This window comes from Acomys minous (assembly GCF_964271855.1).
Source record: "Acomys minous genome assembly, chromosome: 1".
Lineage (NCBI taxonomy): Eukaryota > Metazoa > Chordata > Mammalia > Rodentia > Muridae > Acomys > Acomys minous.
Window position 1 is genome coordinate 55,942,825 of NC_140483.1, and position 10,235 is coordinate 55,953,059.

Consider the following 10,235-nt stretch of genomic DNA (forward strand, 5'->3'; position numbering starts at 1 on the left):
CCACAGTGTTTTCTATTTCTTATTTATTAATGCCACAAGGGAATGCGGGTGGGAAGGGAGGGTAGGAGCTGGTGGCGTTCGATGGGGCACTCAGGGGAGATCTTTCCAGGTGGTGAGAACTGAGCAGAGAGACGCCATACATAAGAAAACAGCAGCCCGCACAGTGATGGGAACTGCTCTCCAACTGGCCAGAGCAGAAAGAAGCATGGCAAATTTGAGGAAGGGAGAGGCCATCTGTGTGGGCAGCCATAGCTGCTGGAGGCGGGCTCTAAGATGTAACAGCACCCACCCACCCCCCACCTCCCCGCTGAACATGAAGATTTGTAGAATGCTGTGGTGTGATGGATGCTTCTCTGAAAACGCTCAAATGCCCTCCACCCCTTCCATTCCCAGTAGTCATGCTAAAAACATACAAACCAGAGGGTGACAGTGACCAGAGCAAACAACAACTTCTAAAAATAAAAAAATAGAAATAAATAAATTTAAAAAAGGAAGAACATGTTGCTTCGCTACCAGGCCTTGGATGCTGATGGATAGAAATTGGGGAACCGATAGGGAGGGGAGACACCCTCCCCCCTCCCCTGGGGCCGCTCATGGGAACAGCTGCAGAGGAGCAATGCCAGCAGCTTCCAAAGGGTTTGGGACCTTGAGGAGGGGGTAACAAAGACGATTTTAAGGGTGCTTAGCATGCTTAGTGCTGTATGATCTTCCTTTGGTCTCTGTCTTAAGAAGACACCATCAGGGTGCCCCTTGTTTTAGTCTGGAGTGACAAGCCGTTGTCAGCCACGTGACATGGGTGCTGTAAACTGAACTTGCATCTTCTGAAAGAGGAACAAGTGTCCTTAACCCCTGAGCCGTCTCTCTGCCTGCTGGGCAGAGAGACCAACTATTAATCCTCAGAGGAGGCTGGAGAAATTTCTCCAAAGACAAGTGTGTTGGACTTCCTATCCCTGGGACAAAATACTGGCCATAAACAACCTAAAAGAATGGAGATTTGCCAGAAATTTTAGTCTAAGGCCAGCAGCATCCATTGCCTTAAGTGAGGCATGTGGGATCCTGCTGTAAGGTCGAAGTCTGACATTTCCAGATAGCCTTCGAGCTTGGTATGTGGCGAAGGACTCCCTGCCCCCTCTTCACCTGATCTGGGAGACTCTAGAACCCCTAAGGAGTGGCACACAGCCCTCAGGGAAGATTACAGGCCTGACCTTTTCCCTGTAAGAAATCTGTTCGGCATTCAGCAAGCACCTGGGGATTCCTGGAGATACCTACCCTATGCTATTAAGATGTCTAGTGTCGGGGGCTGGAGAGATGGCTCAGAGGTTAAAAGCAGCTTCTGCTGGCTGCTCTTCCAAAGGTCCTGAGTTCAATTCCCAGCAAGCACATGGTGGCTCACAACCATCCATAATGAGATCTGATGCCCTCTTCTGGCCTGCAGGAAGAGTACTGTATACATAATAAATATTTTCAAAAAAAAGATGTCTAGTGTCTTGGCTTTGAACCAATGACCTTTTAACTGTACCTGGAGATTCCCCCTCACCACAGGGCAATTATGTACTGTTTTTCCCTCTTACAATAGGGTTGTTTTGTTATGTGTAGATTAAGTATCCCTGGCACTTCTAGCCCCAGAGAATCAGACACATTTGCCCTCAAACCCCTCCCCACTGCCCGAGGTTTATAAATCCCCGATTCATGAATAAAGGCTTTCTGGCTTGCTCTCTCACTCCACTCCTCCACCACAACCCTCTGAGGCTCATTTATTCTGGACAAGAATCACCATTGGATGCCTGGGGCTTGACTGCTGATCAGGCAGGAGGGTGGAACTGCCTCGGCAACCGCTGAAGCCGCTCCATTTTGGCAGGCTCTGTGCTGACCTCTGGTGGTGCGCTTGCCTGGTCTGTGTCTGTGACTGGTTTGGGGCATCCATCTGCTTCCTCTGTCATGCTCAGCACTGCAGCTTAACAAAGAGCTCTAACAGTTTTGGTATCATCAGGGGCTTGTGGAGCTCTTGGGTTTCCACTGCCATTGATACCACCAATCTCATTTTAAAAGATCTAACGGTAATACCTAGTGGTCAAATGATCTCCATGCCCCACAACCCCCACTCCCGTAAGACCAAGCACTTTGCCTAGTGCACAGGCCTTGCCCTGAGTCATCTAAGCGGCTCCTGAGAGAGAAACAGGACCTTTGATCAGGAAGTCCCCTTGTTCCTGCCTGGAAGCAAATAGCGTCTGGACCCGCCTGCTGGACACAGAACACAGGCTACCTCTAGGTGTGGACCGACAGAGGCAGAATGGCAGTGGCGATGTGCAGAAGAGGCTGCTCACCTCATGGCAGCCAGGAAGCAGAGAGACTAACAAGAAGGGGCAGGACCAAGATACGCTCTTCAAAGACAGATCCCTGGTGACACATTTCCTCCAAGCAGACCTCACCTCCCACGGTGACACCACCTCCTAACCGTCTATCCAAACTATAACAATCTAATCAGATGATGAAACCAGTGACTGGGTCAGAACCGTCCCAGTCCAACTGTCTCTGGAAACAGCCTCACAGACACACTCAGAGGCATGCCTCCCTCTTCTTGCCATCCAGTTAAGGTGGCAGACAGGAGGAAGAGTAAGCACCTAGCTGGGAGTGTATCTAACTCAGAGGTCAAACACTAGCCGGGCCTGGGCAGTGCCCCTGGGTTCTGTCTCCAACACTACAGAAATAGGGAAGGGAGAGAAAGAGAGAATATCTGTGACCTGCCAGGCTCAGGTCCAGTTACCTGAAAGGGACATGCACTGGGACCAGGTTTCTCTGTGTAGCCTTGGCTGTCCTAGATTCACTTTGTAGACCAGGCTGGCCTTGAACACACAGAGATCCGCCTGCCTCTGCCTCCTGAGTGCTGGGATTAAAGGAGTGCGCCACCACCGCCCCGGCTTTGTTTTGTTTTTCAAGACAGGATTTCTCTGTGTAGCTCTGGATGTCCTGGACTCACTTGTAGACCAGGCTGGCCTCGAACTCACAGAGATCCACCTGCCTCTGAGTGCTGGAATTAAAGGCGTGGGCCACCCCGGCCTCCATAAGCTTCTCTACAGGTGCCAGGACAAGACACACGAAAGTAAAGGAAGGGACAGTGTGCACACAAACACCTCCTTAGGGAAACGGTCTGTGGGCTCCGTCGATGAAATAGCCTTGAATTACAGAAAAGCCCCTTTCCCACCAGGTGACAGTGACACTTGGGAGAGCCAAGGTTCCAGTCCTTGTGGCCCTTCCTACCCTGCACGCCCCAGGACAGAGCAGTCCTGCCCTGTGGGGCCCCTAGGGCTCCCTCTCCAGCCCGGAGATAGGTTAAAAAAAAAAAAAAAAAAAAAAAAACAGCCAGCCTGCTTTCTCATGCGCAATAAATGCCTCCCCGCAGAACCTGCTGCGTGCCTTTCCCACGTCAGTAATCAGCACACAGAACAAGCAGGCGATGTCTCCTGCTCGCCTCCCCCGCCTCCTGTCTCCCTCTTCCCTTACTCCTCCTGCTTTCTTCCCACCAATCACAGTCACTGCCACCTCTTGGGACGATGGGAAGGTTTATCAACAGACCAAGGTTGTCGTAAGGAAAACGGGTTCATTTTCCTCACTCTGAGAAGGCGCTGAGGGCAGCAGAGAGGAGGGTGTTTATGCTCCTCCCACCCTCGCCCCCTGTGGCTGAATCTGGCGCTCTCTCCTAGCTCGCCTCGGAGCTTCTCCTCTGACTGACCGGCTTGCTCCTTCCTTATCTATGGATATTGGTCCACCCAACCTGTCCACTCCAAATCCTCTCCTCGCTCTCGCCCTTTCACAGTCAGTAATTTGGAGTCCTTCTGTTTATGTGCCAGGAATCCCAGGGGCTGGGGATATGCGACACACGGAGCCATGAATAAACCATTAACATACAACGTGGTAACTGAGGCGACAGAGGCGCTCGCACAGCCTCCTGGCAGCAGCGCCCAGGGGAGCAGCTAGTCCGTGTGGGCGTAGAGAAGAGGAACAGCATCGCGGCATCGGGGAGGCAAGAGAACCCAGAGCAGAGGGCTCTGGAACAGGACGTAGGTCTTGACGCAGGGCTGTGAAACCAAGTGGCATCAGCACCAGGGAGCACAGCCGGGTGCCGAGTACAGCCGGAGCTGAGCTAGGGGTGCGGGGCTAGGCCTAGGGGCAGGCCGAATAAGGGGTAAAGGCTTTGGTGAGCTTCATGAGGTTGTAATCTGTCTGGTCAGGTGGGTATCTGGGAAATTCCGCAAAAGCAGATTTAAAGAGAAGGAGCCTGTGGTAAGTGGCCAGGAGGCCTACCCTGCGGGGAAGAACAAACGGCAGGGAGATTGGCCTACACAGGGGTAGCAGGCACCCCAAGAACCATTCCGGTTTTGCAGATGTGGCCTTCTTCAAGCAGCAGAGTCAGCTGACTTCAGGGAAGGGTGGGGGTCAGAGGCAGAAGAAGTCTGTGGGAAGAGCACGTGGCCAGAGACAGGCCAGGAGATGCCACAGGGGTCTGAGAGCAGAAGAGAAACCACGAAGTGGAGGGCAGCTGGAGAACCCGGCCACAGGCTAGGTGGGGAGGGGGGCGTGGCAGCCTTCTCAGAACAGACCCTTGTCTTGCAGGCAAGGCTGCAGCTTACTATATGGGAGGGGCACTGCTCCTGGTGACAGTGTTGTGTGCAGGCTGGGCTCCCTACTGCCTACCTGTGTTACCTCTGTTTACTCACGTCTTGGATCTTCCTAGGGATGAGCCAGGTCCTTGTTCTGTCACTCATGAGAGTCATGGTGCCCACTCTACCCTGAGGGCCCACTAGATGTGGCTGGCCATCGGCTCTCTGTAGCTGGGCTCTTGTTAATAGAAGAGAAAGAACCTTCATGCTCAGAGAACTTCCGATTTGATGCAGAGGACATGCATAAAATCCTATCAACCTTAACGAGAAAAAAAAAAAGGGCAACATCACTGCAGGAACGGGTTCCATGCGAAATGAATGCAGAAATGCATGCTAAAGGGACACCAGACAGGAGAGACGCCTGAGGATGGAAAGGCAGGGACATTCTCTGTGGCTCCTCAGCACCGAGACCAACTGGGACGTGACATCCATAATTCATAGCCATCAATCCTGGAGGGCCTGGTGCTCTGACCCTTTTGGAAGGCGCTCTTTTCGCTGACAGCTGAGCCCTCCTTCTTGGAGGCCAGGGGCAGGAGGTTTTCTCTGCGAGATGGACTGCAGTACCCTGTAGCCAGATGATGACGGATGAGGAAGCAAGAGCTGCTGGGGCGGCAGAGGCCAGCAGAGAGGATCAAGGAGAGAAATACGGCAACAGAATGATCTAGAAACAAGAGGGACTAAGGGCTGGATGAGGGTGGGAAGCTGGAGCCTGCTGTCTCCCATCTTAATTTCTCTGCCCTTCTCTTCCGTTGGATCTTCTGTTCTATGACACAGTAAGGAGGGTGAAAGGTGAAAGGTAAAGGTGGAAAAAAAAAAGGTCTTCAGAGCTGTCTCTTTATCTCTTTGGGGCCATAGCTTTGGACAACTCTCAGGCTTTTCTGAGGAGCCAGTCGCCCACAGGTAGCTCTGCTTTCTGTCTTGTGTCCCAGTACCTCAGAAACAGCTCCTGGCTTTCCCTGTGTGGATTCAGGCTTTCATCCAATCCGGCTTTCTCAGGCAGCGCAGGCAGACACCGGGCTAGCAGCTAGCAGAGAAAAGGAGCATCTCCTGGGATCCCGGGCCCTTTCAGGACCCCACCCCAGGTCTCAAGGTAGCAAAGACCTACAGCCAGCATCTCTGGGAGTCAGGGCCTCCAAGTTCAGCTCCCTGGCAGGCGTGGGAGTCTGTAGGTGTGATGGGCCAAGGCTTTCAGCCCACTCTTTCCCAGCCGGCAAATTCCATTTGTCCATTCTTTCCATGGGCACACGGGACATCAGGGAAACTGACAGGTTAACATTGGCCTCCCACTCCTGTAGGCTGCTAGAAGCCACAGGGGAGCAAAGGAATAGAAAGTCATAGAGCACCACTTCTTACAAAGCAGCTGACAGGACGGGATGCTGGGTTTCCCTGGCTGGGGTCCTCTGGTGCTATCGGTCTCTCCTGCCCAACAGATGGGGAGGGTGGGGGGTGGTAAGAAGGGCACTTTGGTTGCGTAACCAAACAGTCTCTCTGAAAGTGAACATGGAGCAGTCTCAGATCCGGGCCCCACCTCGTGTGCCTCTTGGAATTGTAGGCATGGGATTTATACTAACGCATAGAATATGGACCCTGTCCCGGGAGCTTAGACTCTGGAGCAATAGGGGCAGGCAGTGGTGTTAACATTAGTTAGAGACACAGCCAGAGTAGAATAGGCTGGAAGACCTGATAGAGAAGAAAGCAAGCAGACTGGCCGAACGACCCAGGTGACCCAGGCGACCCAGGCAGGAGCACCCCTGTGCAGATGGCTGCTTAGTATAAGAGTCTGCAGAGCAGGGAAGGGCCTTGCACAGCACAGCACACATCTGTAGGAAGGATAAGAAGATGCCCACAGCCGGTGTGTGGCTGCAGGTGAGCAGCGGGAAGGTGGCTTCCGTGAGGGACTAGCCACATCTCTCTCATCTTCCTTTATAGGAGGAACCTTACTTATCTAACATCTGTCCCTCTTCACCTGGCTCCCTGGCAGGACCCTGGAAAGGCCTCTGGTCAAGTCTGGGAGGAGAAAAGCAAGGATTCCTCTCCTCATCAAAGCACGGTAACCAGGACACGTGGTGATGGGTCACGGAAGCTGGAGGGAGCAGCTGCCCTCAGCTAGTAGGGCTAGGACATCTGTTTGCCCAGCCAGACCTTTACGCCAGCCTCATCCTACCTGGCCCTCAGATCCCTGCAGAGGCAGCCTGCTCAGCGCCCACTCTGTTTGCCCCTCCGCCTCTCCGACTTTCTCCTGGCCCACCCAGATCTATGCCTTTCCAGGCTGCTAAGACCACATGGCTGGTCTGTGGCTCTGGGGAGGCCAGGGAAGCGAGGCATGAAGGCCTCACTACTCTCTTCACACGTGCTGCCAGCTCCCTTCTAAGCTGCGTGGCAGTGCTCTTCCTCCAATGCCAGGAATCCAGAGGTCCTGCAGGGCAGCCCCCTCTACACTGGCTTAGGGGCCTCTCCAGGTCTTAGAAACCAAGGTTCTGCTCCACTTTCTTCTCAGGGCTCCACCTTTGCCAGTTTCCCATAGTCCTACCTGGCTTTGTGTCAATCCTCTCCTGCTAGATAGACACCAAGGAATGTACATCTTGCATCTGCTTTGCTAGCATCAGGAGAGCTGTGGAGAAAACTGCCTTAGATTCAGTCCCTTCTAAGGTACAGCCCAACCTGGTTAATATGTAAAGACTCTGGGTTCGAATCTTAGTCCTGCCAGTTGGTAGGTTATTTGTGTGTTTTGCTTACATTTATAAAATGAGATACTATGCCTGTCTGGGCTTTCTAAGGATTAAAGTTAAGGGCTGGAGAGATGGCTTAAGAACACTGCCCGCTCTTCTAAAAGTCGTGAGTTCAATTCCCAGCAACCACATAATGGCTCATAACCATCTTTAATGAGATCTGGTGCCCTCTTCTGTCATGCGAGCATTACATATAGGTAGAACACTGTATACATAATACATAAATAAATCCTTGTTTAAAAAAGAGTAAACTTTTTTTTTTTTTTTTTTTTTTTTTTTTGGTTTTTCGAGACAGGGTTTCTCTGTGTAGCCTTAGCTGTCCTGGACTCACTTTGTAGACCAGGCTGGCCTCGAACTCACAGCGATCCGCCTGCCTCTGCCTCCCGAGTGCTGGGATTAAAGGCGTGCGCCACCACCGCCCGGCTCAAAAAGAGTAAACTTAAAAGTAATGAGCACACACGTAGGGCTTGCCTTGTTTGGAGCACAAAGCCCAACAAAGGAAACCACTGTCACTCTGATGCTGAGTTTTAAGAAAAGTGCGGTGGGGCAGTGGCAGGGCACACCTTTGATCCCAGCTCTCAGCAGGTAGAGGTGGGTGGATCTCTGAGTTCAAGGCCAGCCTGGTCTACAGAATGACTTCCAGAACAGCCGAGGCTATACAGAGAAACTCTCTGTCTTGAAAAAAATCCAATAGAGAGAGAGAGGGAAGGCGGGGCCTTTTGGGGGACCAGTCATGGTGATGAACATATGAGGGTACTGTGGGCTTCAGGGAAGTTGGGTTGCAGACCATTCTCCTGGAGTCATCCCTCCCCTTAAAGGTTGTCATCCCAGGGACCCCCACCTGCTGCCATCTGAACAGACAGGAGTAGAGATGTCCAGGTATCAAGAGGGGCAAACAACAGAGGTTTTTTGAATCAGAATCCCAGGGAGCAAAGCCAAGGACCAAGGCAACCTGCCTCTCTGATACATGTCCAAGATTTGCTTGAATTCATTATCATAACCAGGTTCCCGGCACCAGCGTCTTTTATGACTCTGGTATCAGCTTGTTGTGACTCATCACCAAGTCTCAGGGCCTCTCAGGAGCTATTGGGCCATGCAGCTTCACAAGACACTCTTTTGGAGAGGTGGGGGTTGGGGGGGAAAGACGGAAGCTCAGAACCTCTAATAGCACAGCAGCAGCTTGGCAGCCCAGTCGCAATCAGACCCACAAGCCACCTGCCCCAGCAGATGTGAGAGACAGGAGAACAGGGGAGCTAGAAAAAAGGAAATGGAAATCTGTTGCCAGGCCTGGGAAATGCCCAAGGTATGACAGCCACCGGATGAGGTGCTACACACACACAACACACACACACACACACACACACACACACACACAGTCTGGCTTGATCTTGTCTCATTCTCATCCTATCCCCCATGGGGCAGTGAGGACCACCCGAGGCTCATCAGTGTCCCCTGCTCTACTTGATGACACACAGCTCCTCAGTCAGACACCAGTTCTACCCCAGACAACTGCTTCCTCCAAAATATACACGGGGGATGGGGGTCCCAAAGGGGCATGGGGCCTCAAGAGAGGAACAGTTGGGCACTCAAGTAAGGAAAGCAGAGTAGACATCAGAGGGAAACACAACAAGAAAAAGCTGGTCATGCCAGTGGGGCTGAGCCTGACATGTAGAGGTGGGCACTGTACATAGAGTGAAGAGTGGGATTCAGAAGCAGGGCACGGTGAGCTCCAGAGGCCATGTGCAGCCAGTAGGCCCAGGGTATGTCCTCTGTTCTCTGAAAGGTCCAGAAGAGCTGGTGTTTTTTTTCAGAGAGAAGAAACAGAAAAGAAGCGTCAACAAGTATATTTTAAAGAGTATAAAAATGTCATTATGAAACCCATTGTTATGTATAATTAATATATGCTAATAAAAAACATTTTCAAGAAAGGAAGAGAGAGGAGGGACAAGGGGGGCCAGAGACACAACCTGGGGGTAGGTGAGACACACTAAAGAAGGTTAGGCCAGATCGAGGCCCTGGCTGTGCCCAGCGAGAGCAACAGTGACATGTGGGCAACTTTGTTGGAGGCACAGAAGCCGTCCTGCCAGCAGGACCTTGGAAATTAGGCATCGGGTCAGGGAAAGTATGGGCAAAGGTCAAAGGGGGAAATCCACACAAGCAGCCTGGCCAAAACTGGTCAGGCTGGTGGGCCCTCCGTGACCACATGGTATTAGATTCTGAAGGGAACTGGAGACATAGGGAAGGATGGAAAGCCAAGGGATCCAGGGAGACACGGAGGAGAGACAGCCTAGAGCTCTCGGCATAGCCCGTGGTGGACAAAAGAGACCCTCCCCAGGGCACAGTGGTGTTCTTAGTTCTCCTCCATCCTGGTTCTATTCCAACGCTAGATGGGACCCAGGTGTCTGAGGAGCTCTAGAGTGCTGGTGGCCAGACTTCCAAGGCTTTTTTTTTTTAAAGTACAGACATTCAGCAATAGCACGCCTGGGGTGACACCTGTCCCAGCTCCTCTAGCATGAGCAGGCGGGGGGGGGGGGTCCAGTTGGACCTGAAGTTCACCAACATCAACCACAAAGGCCTGCAATCATTTTTTAACCGGGAAAGCATAATCTGCTTCATATTTTTTCAGAGCTGAAAAATATTTACATTATATACCAGTCCGTGGCTGTATGCAATCCATTTTCCTAATGCACAATATTTTTTATTTATTGAATTCTCACTTGACTTTTATTGCCCACTCTTCCCTCCTCTGCACTTGGAACAGGGCTCGATGTGGCTATGACTTGGAGGAACTCAGCTGGTGACATCATGATGTTCTAGACAAGAGACGGTGCCCGCACGGGATCCCAGG